Source organism: Bombus huntii, unplaced genomic scaffold, assembly GCF_024542735.1.
Source record: "Bombus huntii isolate Logan2020A unplaced genomic scaffold, iyBomHunt1.1 ctg00000196.1, whole genome shotgun sequence".
NCBI classification, from domain to species: domain Eukaryota; kingdom Metazoa; phylum Arthropoda; class Insecta; order Hymenoptera; family Apidae; genus Bombus; species Bombus huntii.
This window is the reverse complement of record NW_026099428.1, coordinates 40001-52500: the sequence shown is the minus strand read 5'-3', so window position 1 is coordinate 52500 and position 12500 is coordinate 40001. Positions and strand designations below refer to the sequence as shown.

Here is a 12500-nt window from a genome sequence, read left to right as displayed (position 1 = left end):
GCGTTATAACGTATCGAAATTTTGCGTGAAATCGTTACGTTTCGACGAAATCTAGTCGAAAGTAGCGATTTCACTTTATTTTTTTAAAAAATTTCATCCTCCGGACCAACGTGACCGGGACGTTGGAACTTAGAATTTTTTCGCCCCGTTACGAAAGTACCGAAAGTTCAACTCGAAATAACTCGCTAAAAAGCGTTATAACGTATCGAAATTTTGCGTGAAATCGTTACGTTTCGACGAAATCTAGTCGAAAGTAGCGATTTCACTTTATTTTTTTAAAAAATTTCATCCTCCGGACCAACGTGACCGGGACGTTGGAACTTAGAATTTTTTCGCCCCGTTACGAAAGTACCGAAAGTTCAACTCGAAATAACTCGCTAAAAAGCGTTATAACGTATCGAAATTTTGCGTGAAATCGTTACGTTTCGACGAAATCTAGTCGAAAGTAGCGATTTCACTTTATTTTTTTAAAAAATTTCGTCCTCCGGACCAACCTGACCGGGACGTTGGAACTTAGAATTTTTTCGCCCCGTTACGAAAGTACCGAAAGTTCAACTCGAAATAACTCGCTAAAAAGCGTTATAACGTATCGAAATTTTGCGTGAAATCGTTACGTTTCGACGAAATCTAGTCGAAAGTAGCGATTTCACTTTATTTTTTTAAAAAATTTCATCCTCCGGACCAACGTGACCGGGACGTTGGAACTTAGAATTTTTTCGCCCCGTTACGAAAGTACCGAAAGTTCAACTCGAAATAACTCGCTAAAAAGCGTTATAACGTATCGAAATTTTGCGTGAAATCGTTACGTTTCGACGAAATCTAGTCGAAAGTAGCGATTTCACTTTATTTTTTTGAAAAATTTCATCCTCCGGACCAACGTGACTGGGACGTTGGAACTTAGAATTTTTTCGCACCGCTACGAAAAGGCCGAAAGATCCCCTCCAAATAACTCGTTAAAAAGTGTTATAACGTACGAATATTTTTCAAGAAATCGTTATAACTCGATAAAATACGTCGGGATTAAGCGTTTATATCGTCGGCAGACGGATATAAAAACGTTTGGACCGACACGACCGGTCGTTGGAACATAGAAAAATTCCGAGCCGGTACGTTGGGACTTAGAAAAATTCCGAGGGCGAAAAAGTTTTTTCGAGTTTATTCGTTAAAAAGCGTTACAAGGTATGAATTTTTTTGCATAAATCGACGTAACTCGACGAAATACGTCGGGATTAATGGTTTATTTCCGTCCGAGAACGATTTTTAAAAACGGACCTATGCGGCCGGTCGTTCGTACTTGGAAAATTTTCGGACCGAACACTCTTTTTCGATTAATTCGTTAAAAAGCGTTATAACGTACGAATATTTTTCAAGAAATCGTTATAACTCGATAAAATACGTCGGGATTAAGCGTTTATATCGTCGGCAGACGGATATAAAAACGTTTGGACCGACACGACCGGTCGTTGGAACATAGAAAAATTCCGAGCCGGTACGTTGGGACTTAGAAAAATTCCGAGGGCGAAAAAGTTTTTTCGAGTTTATTCGTTAAAAAGCGTTACAAGGTATGAATTTTTTTGCATAAATCGACGTAACTCGACGAAATACGTCGGGATTAATGGTTTATTTCCGTCCGAGAACGATTTTTAAAAACGGACCTATGCGGCCGGTCGTTCGTACTTGGAAAATTTTCGGACCGAACACTCTTTTTCGATTAATTCGTTAAAAAGCGTTATAACGTACGAATATTTTTCAAGAAATCGTTATAACTCGATAAAATACGTCGGGATTAAGCGTTTATATCGTCGGCAGACGGATATAAAAACGTTTGGACCGACACGACCGGTCGTTGGAACATAGAAAAATTCCGAGCCGGTACGTTGGGACTTAGAAAAATTCCGAGGGCGAAAAAGTTTTTTCGAGTTTATTCGTTAAAAAGCGTTACAAGGTATGAATTTTTTTGCATAAATCGACGTAACTCGACGAAATACGTCGGGATTAATGGTTTATTTCCGTCCGAGAACGATTTTTAAAAACGGACCTATGCGGCCGGTCGTTCGTACTTAGAAAATTTTCGGACCGAACACTCTTTTTCGATTAATTCGTTAAAAAGCGTTATAACGTACGAATATTTTTCAAGAAATCGTTATAACTCGATAAAATACGTCGGGATTAAGCGTTTATATCGTCGGCAGACGGATATAAAAACGTTTGGACCGACACGACCGGTCGTTGGAACATAGAAAAATTCCGAGCCGGTACGTTGGGACTTAGAAAAATTCCGAGGGCGAAAAAGTTTTTTCGAGTTTATTCGTTAAAAAGCGTTACAAGGTATGAATTTTTTTGCATAAATCGACGTAACTCGACGAAATACGTCGGGATTAATGGTTTATTTCCGTCCGAGAACGATTTTTAAAAACGGACCTATGCGGCCGGTCGTTCGTACTTAGAAAATTTTCGGACCGAACACTCTTTTTCGATTAATTCGTTAAAAAGCGTTATAACGTACGAATATTTTTCAAGAAATCGTTATAACTCGATAAAATACGTCGGGAATTAAGCGTTTATATCGTCGGCAGACGGATATAAAAACGTTTGGACCGACACGACCGGTCGTTGGAACATAGAAAAATTCCGAGCCGGTACGTTGGGACTTAGAAAAATTCCGAGGGCGAAAAAGTTTTTTCGAGTTTATTCGTTAAAAAGCGTTACAAGGTATGAATTTTTTTGCATAAATCGACGTAACTCGACGAAATACGTCGGGATTAATGGTTTATTTCCGTCCGAGAACGATTTTTAAAAACGGACCTATGCGGCCGGTCGTTCGTACTTGGAAAATTTTCGGACCGAACACTCTTTTTCGATTAATTCGTTAAAAAGCGTTATAACGTACGAATATTTTTCAAGAAATCGTTATAACTCGATAAAATACGTCGGGATTAAGCGTTTATATCGTCGGCAGACGGATATAAAAACGTTTGGACCGACACGACCGGTCGTTGGAACATAGAAAAATTCCGAGCCGGTACGTTGGGACTTAGAAAAATTCCGAGGGCGAAAAAGTTTTTTCGAGTTTATTCGTTAAAAAGCGTTACAAGGTATGAATTTTTTTGCATAAATCGACGTAACTCGACGAAATACGTCGGGATTAATGGTTTATTTCCGTCCGAGAACGATTTTTAAAAACGGACCTATGCGGCCGGTCGTTCGTACTTAGAAAATTTTCGGACCGAACACTCTTTTTCGATTAATTCGTTAAAAAGCGTTATAACGTACGAATATTTTTCAAGAAATCGTTATAACTCGATAAAATACGTCGGGATTAAGCGTTTATATCGTCGGCAGACGGATATAAAAACGTTTGGACCGACACGACCGGTCGTTGGAACATAGAAAAATTCCGAGCCGGTACGTTGGGACTTAGAAAAATTCCGAGGGCGAAAAAGTTTTTTCGAGTTTATTCGTTAAAAAGCGTTACAAGGTATGAATTTTTTTGCATAAATCGACGTAACTCGACGAAATACGTCGGGATTAATGGTTTATTTCCGTCCGAGAACGATTTTTAAAAACGGACCTATGCGGCCGGTCGTTCGTACTTGGAAAATTTTCGGACCGAACACTCTTTTTCGATTAATTCGTTAAAAAGCGTTATAACGTACGAATATTTTTCAAGAAATCGTTATAACTCGATAAAATACGTCGGGATTAAGCGTTTATATCGTCGGCAGACGGATATAAAAACGTTTGGACCGACACGACCGGTCGTTGGAACATAGAAAAATTCCGAGCCGGTACGTTGGGACTTAGAAAAATTCCGAGGGCGAAAAAGTTTTTTCGAGTTTATTCGTTAAAAAGCGTTACAAGGTATGAATTTTTTTGCATAAATCGACGTAACTCGACGAAATACGTCGGGATTAATGGTTTATTTCCGTCCGAGAACGATTTTTAAAAACGGACCTATGCGGCCGGTCGTTCGTACTTAGAAAATTTTCGGACCGAACACTCTTTTTCGATTAATTCGTTAAAAAGCGTTATAACGTACGAATATTTTTCAAGAAATCGTTATAACTCGATAAAATACGTCGGGATTAAGCGTTTATATCGTCGGCAGACGGATATAAAAACGTTTGGACCGACACGACCGGTCGTTGGAACATAGAAAAATTCCGAGCCGGTACGTTGGGACTTAGAAAAATTCCGAGGGCGAAAAAGTTTTTTCGAGTTTATTCGTTAAAAAGCGTTACAAGGTATAAATTTTTTTACGGGAATCGTTCTATCTCTATTAAATACGTCGGGATTAAACATTTTTATCGATTTTTTCAAAAAATTAGCGTTCGTCGAACTGACACGACTGGGATATTTTTCTAATTTTTTCGTTAATTAACGTTACAAGGTATATATTTTTTTGCATATTTCTACTTATTTTAACGTATTGTAATTGATTATAAACTTATTTTTTGTCCGTATTCGATAAAAGAGTATGTTTACTGATGCAATTTTTCGGTGAAAAAAAAAATTAATTTTTTGGTAAAAATGCATTTCTATTATGTTAATAAAACGTCTGGTAATGTATTTCGATGGTTGGATATTGGCTTTGTATAGTAGTGATCGAGCGTTCGCGAGACTAAGTTCCAGCGTCCCTTCCGAACGGTACGTTGCTACGGAGGTTTTGCACCGTAAGCGCGCGGCCGCTAGCCCGGCCGGCGCCGGCCTTCCGGCTGGCGCTTTCGTATCTATAAGAGAGACGTCGAGCCGGACGGTTCGGTCGGAACAGCGTTGAGCGCGTGGCTATTCTACGGCCTCGGTTGAGAATTCAGTCACCGCTCCTCGAGTCTTAGTGTATTTTACGCTATTTCTCGACTGTTCCTCCGTTCTCGTTCTGGTTTTTTCTCTACACTGCTGCGCCGCGGGTCGCTGTCCTGGACGTAATGACCAAATATCGTGGCAAGGTTCCCCTGAGTCGGGAAGCTGGTGACCTGTGTGTACGTATTCTAACAAAAATTGTTAGATGCGTGTGTGCTTGTACTAACTGAGCATCGATTCATTCAAAAGAGTATAACCGTCTGCTTTCTATAAAAACTTCTGCTTTCGCAGAAGTATCCGATGAGGCGGTAGGAGCGTACTATCTTTGCGTAGTATGTCTTCTGCCGAAAATGTTCTACCGATTGAAAGAATATTCTTACGGTATGTCCAGCGCGACGCACTGGGATACGCGCTTGTTCGTTCAGCGTGAGGTGCGTATACGTGCTTTACCGCTAAGATATTCTAATAAGTCTTTTTACACGAAGACAGCATTATGGAAATGTTCCTTTAGAAGTACGATTCTAAACATTTTATATAAGACTATGAGAAAGAGAGAGAGAGAAGAGAGGAGGTGGAGTTGAGAATTACAAAGTGGCTGCGAGCGGCGTTCGAAGATTATTACTGAACTATGGGTGTATCTCGAACGTCGCTAGGAGATATATTTTATAGATATATCTATCTTAAGAACGAAAAGTCTCGTCGTACGGTGCTTACGTCCCACCTACGACACGAAGAGAACTTAAACGAAATTTATAAGAATTGTTATACGAATAAGATCCCTGGTTGATCCTGCCAGTAGTCATATGCTTGTCTCAAAGATTAAGCCATGCATGTCTCAGTACATGCCGCATTAAGGTGAAACCGCGAATGGCTCATTAAATCAGTTATGGTTTCTTAGATCATACCTACATTTACTTGGATAACTGTGGTAATTCTAGAGCTAATACATGCAAACAGATTCCGACCAGAGATGGTAGGAATGCTTTTATTAGATCAAAACCAATCGGTGGCGGATGGCTCGTCTGTCCGTCCATCGTTTGTTTTGGTGACTCTGAATAACTTTGTGCTGATCGCATGGTCATCTAGCACCGGCGACGCATCTTTCAAATGTCTGCCTTATCAACTGTCGATGGTAGGTTCTGCGCCTACCATGGTTGTAACGGGTAACGGGGAATCAGGGTTCGATTCCGGAGAGGGAGCCTGAGAAACAGCTACCACATCCAAGGAAGGCAGCAGGCGCGCAAATTACCCACTCCCGGCACGGGGAGGTAGTGACGAAAAATAACGATACGGGACTCATCCGAGGCCCCGTAATCGGAATGAGTACACTTTAAATCCTTTAACGAGGACCAATTGGAGGGCAAGTCTGGTGCCAGCAGCCGCGGTAATTCCAGCTCCAATAGCGTATATTAAAGTTGTTGCGGTTAAAAAGCTCGTAGTTGAATCTGTGTGTCACAGTGTCGGTTCACCGCTCGCGGTGTTTAACTGGCATTATGTGGTACGTCCTATCGGTGGGCTTAGCTCCTCGCGGGCGGTCCAACTAATATCCCATCGCGGTGCTCTTCACTGAGTGTCGAGGTGGGCCGATACGTTTACTTTGAACAAATTAGAGTGCTTAAAGCAGGCTACCTTCGCCTGAATACTGTGTGCATGGAATAATGGAATAGGACCTCGGTTCTATTTTGTTGGTTTTCGGAGCCCCGATGGTAATGATTAATAGGGACAGATGGGGGCATTCGTATTGCGACGTTAGAGGTGAAATTCTTGGATCGTCGCAAGACGGACAGAAGCGAAAGCATTTGCCAAAAATGTTTTCATTAATCAAGAACGAAAGTTAGAGGTTCGAAGGCGATCAGATACCGCCCTAGTTCTAACCATAAACGATGCCAGCCAGCGATCCGCCGAAGTTCCTCCGATGACTCGGCGGGCAGCTTCCGGGAAACCAAAGCTTTTGGGTTCCGGGGGAAGTATGGTTGCAAAGCTGAAACTTAAAGGAATTGACGGAAGGGCACCACCAGGAGTGGAGCCTGCGGCTTAATTTGACTCAACACGGGAAACCTCACCAGGCCCGGACACCGGAAGGATTGACAGATTGATAGCTCTTTCTTGATTCGGTGGGTGGTGGTGCATGGCCGTTCTTAGTTGGTGGAGCGATTTGTCTGGTTAATTCCGATAACGAACGAGACTCTAGCCTGCTAAATAGACGTAACTTATGGTATCTCGAAGGCCCCCGGCTTCGGTCGGTGGGTTTTTACTACCAACGTACAAACAAATCTTCTTAGAGGAACAGGCGGCTTCTAGCCGCACGAGATTGAGCAATAACAGGTCTGTGATGCCCTTAGATGTTCTGGGCCGCACGCGCGCTACACTGAAGGAATCAGCGTGTTTTCCCTGGCCGAAAGGCCCGGGTAACCCGCTGAACCTCCTTCGTGCTAGGGATTGGGGCTTGCAATTATTCCCCATGAACGAGGAATTCCCAGTAAGCGCGAGTCATAAGCTCGCGTTGATTACGTCCCTGCCCTTTGTACACACCGCCCGTCGCTACTACCGATTGAATGATTTAGTGAGGTCTTCGGACTGGTGCGCGGCCAATGTGATAAGCATTGCCGATGTTACCGGGAAGATGACCAAACTTGATCATTTAGAGGAAGTAAAAGTCGTAACAAGGTTTCCGTAGGTGAACCTGCGGAAGGATCATTAACGATACGATACCAAAAGAATTTGACTTGAACACATATAAAAACTATGAAATATATATCACAATGGTCGGTAAGGAGCCGTACTCCTCCTGTATCGACGAAAGTATATACGACGTATTAACAAGCTATATACTTTAACAAACGAAAACGCCAGGGAGCTTGGCAACCTCCGTTGGCACGAATAGAAATATTCTTAAGGAGGAGACGACCCTCCAGCTACGGAATTATACGAAGAGAAGGTGGCACTCTCTCTCGATCATCGGGATGAAGAGATATATATATACAAGTATAAAAACGAAATGCGAATGAAACTTATTCGAGGCGCCTGCGTGAGGTCGTAAACAGAAAGACCCGCCGTCTCCGAATAAAACATATAACATATAATATATATATATATGAAATTCTAATAAAAGGGAACTCTAGCTTCGAAAGAGCCAACAAAAGTTAAGGCTCGATATCAAACGAAAAAATTACGATGGAAACCAGGTGTAAAGAGAAATGCAGTCGTGGCGCCTGCGAGAGGCCGTACACAGAAAGACCCGCCGTCACGATCTCGTATTTCGTATTTGCATCGTGGAAACCGTACAAACGAAATATAAAAGTCCATGCAAACTAATAAGAAAATCTCTAAAGTGCCTCGTGTCGGAGTGATCATGCTCGCCTATTCTCTTCTATGTTTCGTGGTCTGTGTTGCGTTTGTTCTCCTCCTAGCAACGGGACATATCGAAGACTCCTCTTTGGGATCGAACGAAGCGTCTAGAACGAGTCGACGAGAGCGAAAGAACTTGTAGCGAGTCGCGCAGAGCGAAAGGATACCGATATACATCTTCGAAGGTTCTCTTCGAAGATCCATGGATACCTTCTGCGTCGACTTCTCTCGTCTCTTTCATCGAAACTCTCGTCGTTCTCGAAACGTGCTTCCTACCCAAAGGGCGTGTGCTCTTCGTATGTCGTTTCGTTCGAAATAACGAAACCACGTGTAACATACTCGTGGATCGGGTAACCTAGAACGAAGACGCATCGCGTGGATGTTGGCCCGCTATGCGACGATGACCGATGATGATGATGATGATGATGATGATGATATGATGATGATGTCGATGTCGACGACGACGACGATGAAGACGATGTGTAGCAACGATTCGTAACTAGTCTAGCCGAAGTTCGTTCAGAGGGGAACGCCGCCGGCTTCGAAGCCTCGATGTCGTGAGTCGGACACCCGTGCCGTCGCTAGAGTTTTTCAAACTCTGCTTCTGGATATTGGGACGAAAGACCGCTCGAGGACGACGACAGCCGTGCGTGCGTATCCCATCGAATTTTTTTTACACCACCTGAACGAGACTAAAGTTTCGTCTAGTTGATCGTCTACCGTCGCATAATGTATATTATATACCGTTCAGAGGGGACCGGCTGTCTATCCTCGTTGTCGTGAGTCGGACACCCGTGCCGTCGCTAGAGTTTTTCAAACTCTGCTTCTGGATATCGGGACGAAAGACCGCGCGAGGACGACGGATGCGAGTCCCATCGAATTTTTGACTTACACACTACCTGAACGAGACTTAAAGTTTCATATAATATACCGTTCAGAGGGGACCGGCTGTCTTTCCTCGTTGTCGTGAGTCGGACACCCGTGCCGTCGCTAGAGTTTTTCAAACTCTGCTTCTGGATATCGGGACGAAAGACCGCGCGAGGACGACGGATGCGAGTCCCATCGAATTTTTTATTTACACACTACCTGAACGAGACTTAAAGTTTCATCCAGTTTGTCGTCTATCATCGCATATATAATATACCGTTCAGAGGGGACCGGCTGTCTATCCTCGTTGTCGTGAGTCGGACACCCGTGCCGTCGCTAGAGTTTTTCAAACTCTGCTTCTGGATATCGGGACGAAAGACCGCGCGAGGACGACGGATGCGAGTCCCATCGAATTTTTGACTTACACACTACCTGAACGAGACTTAAAGTTTCATATAATATACCGTTCAGAGGGGACCGGCTGTCTTTCCTCGTTGTCGTGAGTCGGACACCCGTGCCGTCGCTAGAGTTTTTCAAACTCTGCTTCTGGATATCGGGACGAAAGACCGCGCGAGGACGACGGATGCGAGTCCCATCGAATTTTTGATTTACACACTACCTGAACGAGACTTAAAGTTTCATCCAGTTTGTCGTCTATCATCTCATATATAATATACCGTTCAGAGGGGACCGGCTGTCTATCCTCGTTGTCGTGAGTCGGACACCCGTGCCGTCGCTAGAGTTTTTCAAACTCTGCTTCTGGATGTTGGGACGAAAGACCGCGCGAGGACGATGGATGCGTGTCCCATCGAATTTTTGATTTACAAGACACACACTACCTGAACGAGACTAAAGTTTCATCGAGTTTATCATCGCATAACCCGTTCGGAGGGGACCGGCTGTCTATCCTCGTTGTCGTGAGTCGGACACCCGTGCCGTCGCTAGAGTTTTTCAAACTCTGCTTCTGGATATCGGGACGAAAGACCGCGCGAGGACGATGGCTGCGAGTCCCATCGAATTTTTGTTTTTTTTTTTTTTTTTAAAGAAAAAACACCACCCGAACGGAGATGTGTTCTATCTTTCGTCGATTTTTCATGCTTTCAGTCGGTCGCGTGGTCGCCATCCGTTCGGAGGGGATCGCCGGCTTCGAAACCTCGATGTCGTGAGTCGGACACCCGTGCCGTCGCTAGAGTTTTTCAAACTCTGCTTCTGGATATTGGGACGAAAGACCGCTCGAGGCGGACGGCCGCGCGAATCCCATCGAATCTTTACTATCACCCGAACGATGGAGAGATGCACGCGCGCTGTTTCTTGAATAATTGGACGAGAGAGTAGAATCAAACACATATATAACATGGGCTAGCCACCGTGCTTACTCGTTCGCGAGATCGTGTGCTGTACAGAGGATTCAGAATCGGGTGTATATATCCCCGTCGTTTCCTGACGAACGGAGCTTCGATCTCGATGGTTGTTATATATCATAATGTACTTTACGCCCGGCCGGCGAACGCGCGTATCTTCGCGCGTTCGTCGTTTTCTTTTTTTTTCGAACGTTTTTGTGTCGTCAATCCTATGGCGACTTCTGCGCGTTCGATTCCCGTTGGTCGAACGTGACGGAACTCGGCTTCGCTAGAACCGAGAAGAGTACATTTGAGTATTGAACTGTTGTAAATTTATAAAAGATTACCCTGAACGGTGGATCACTTGGCTCGTGGGTCGATGAAGAACGCAGCTAATTGCGCGTCAACGTGTGAACTGCAGGACACATGAACATCGACATTTCGAACGCACATTGCGGTCCACGGATACAATTCCTGGACCACGCCTGGCTGAGGGTTGCTCACGTAAACCTAAGACTGCTTGCGTTGCGTATCGTTACTCTCCGTATCTGTCTCTCTCTGTCCCTTCTTGCCTTAACAACCCGCCGTCGTTCTTCTTTATATAAGAGAACGTTTCAGAGTCGGACGAAGGTACAAGAACGAGGATACGAATAAGAGCGGACGGAGAGAACATACGCGACGTACGAGCGATTGTTGGACGCTCGTCGGCGTTCGTCGCGGTCGTGCAGAGACCGTGCAAGTCGTACGCATGCTCGATATATAATCTATCGTGTTCACGGGAGACTACGAAACTCTACCTCTGTCTCTCTCTGTCCCTTCTTGCCTTGACAACCCGCCGTCGTTCTTCTTAAAAATTATAAGAGAACGTTTCAGAGTCGGACGAAGGTATACGAAGGGATACGAATAAGAGCGGAGAGAACCGGTCACGGACCTGCGTGAGTGCTCGCGGCGTCGTGAGTCGTCCTTACGAGGGCGACCGCCCGCTTATGCACCGCTTCGTGTATCGGTTATCGAACGTATATACTCGTAGTGTTCTCCTCGTGACCGATTTTTTTTTCATATCAGGCGATATATGCTACGTTTGCCGGTGTTCGACGCACGAAGGTCCGCGCCCCCGACGTCGTCTTAAAAGAATATTATATTTGGCGAGACTGAGAGAGAAAGCAAATATGGGAACTCGGTCGAGAGAGGAGAGAAGAGAGAACCAAAAAAAAAACCTAAACTCGATGGCGTGCGAAACTTTGCCATAATCTACCGTCTTTTCTTAAGACTCTCGTACAGCCCCAGGGATCGAATGCCCACTCCGTCTCTTCGCGAAAGCGACTGACAACAACGAGGACCGTCGCATCGATGGGTCGTCGTTGCGTTTTACACGCTCTGTGCTTTTTTACAAGCCCCGAAAGTATCAGCCGTAGATCCGGGAACGCACACGCGAGATTTCTTCGAGCGCTCTGACGACTTAGGGAGGTATGATCCCCAGCGTCGCGCGGAGATCGGAGAGTACACGTACTCGTATCGGGACGAATTTTCCCCGTCGTCGTGTATCTCTCTGCCCGCGCGCCTGGCTCCCGAAAAGCCACGTTCGTCGGAAATCTTACATATTATATATGTAACGCGTGTGCGAACTAGCGTGTGTCTAAGATCGGCTATACACGGGTGCTGCTGTAACTACAAGCTCGAGGTGTTTTCCGCAGCGTTTCTGTACCCGAGGAAGATGCGCATGTGAGTCCGTTACGAAGTTGTTCGTACGGTCGTCGTCGTCGGAGAGATCGTAGACGAGGAAGAAGACGATCCCCTTTGGCGAGGCTCGAGAAAAAAACTTTGAGAGAGACGAGGTATACACGCGCGTACGACTATGTCGTGCGCGCGTGTGATTTTTTTTTTATGGCAATTCGACGCTTCGAGAATAGAGAAAAGAGAGTGTTGGTCATCCCATGCCTCTTCGTCGTCTATCGCTGGACCGCGCATCCTAACGTCGCGCCGGTCGTCCAGTCCCCGAACACACACACCCACCCGACGGTACGTCTCGCTCGCTTTTTCACTTGCGTGAGTTCCCGTACCGGGAACCGCTGGAATCGTCGAGAGAAGAGAAACGGCTGTAGGAGAAAAAGAGGACGGACGTTAAAAACCGGACGATCGTTACAC

The 12500-nt window shown here is 44.9% G+C and overlaps 2 non-coding genes across 2 annotated transcripts; both read left to right on the top strand.

Moving 5' to 3' along the window:
• The first annotated feature begins 5576 nt into the window (after positions 1–5576).
• On the top strand, positions 5577–7500 carry LOC126877605 (small subunit ribosomal RNA). Its single transcript, XR_007695175.1, has one exon. It is a non-coding gene; the product is annotated as a small subunit ribosomal RNA (ribosomal RNA).
• A 3199-nt stretch (positions 7501–10699) lies between these two features.
• LOC126877610 (5.8S ribosomal RNA) lies at positions 10700–10854 on the top strand. The gene has a single exon (XR_007695180.1). It is a non-coding gene; the product is annotated as a 5.8S ribosomal RNA (ribosomal RNA).
• The last annotated feature ends 1646 nt before the right edge of the window (positions 10855–12500 follow it).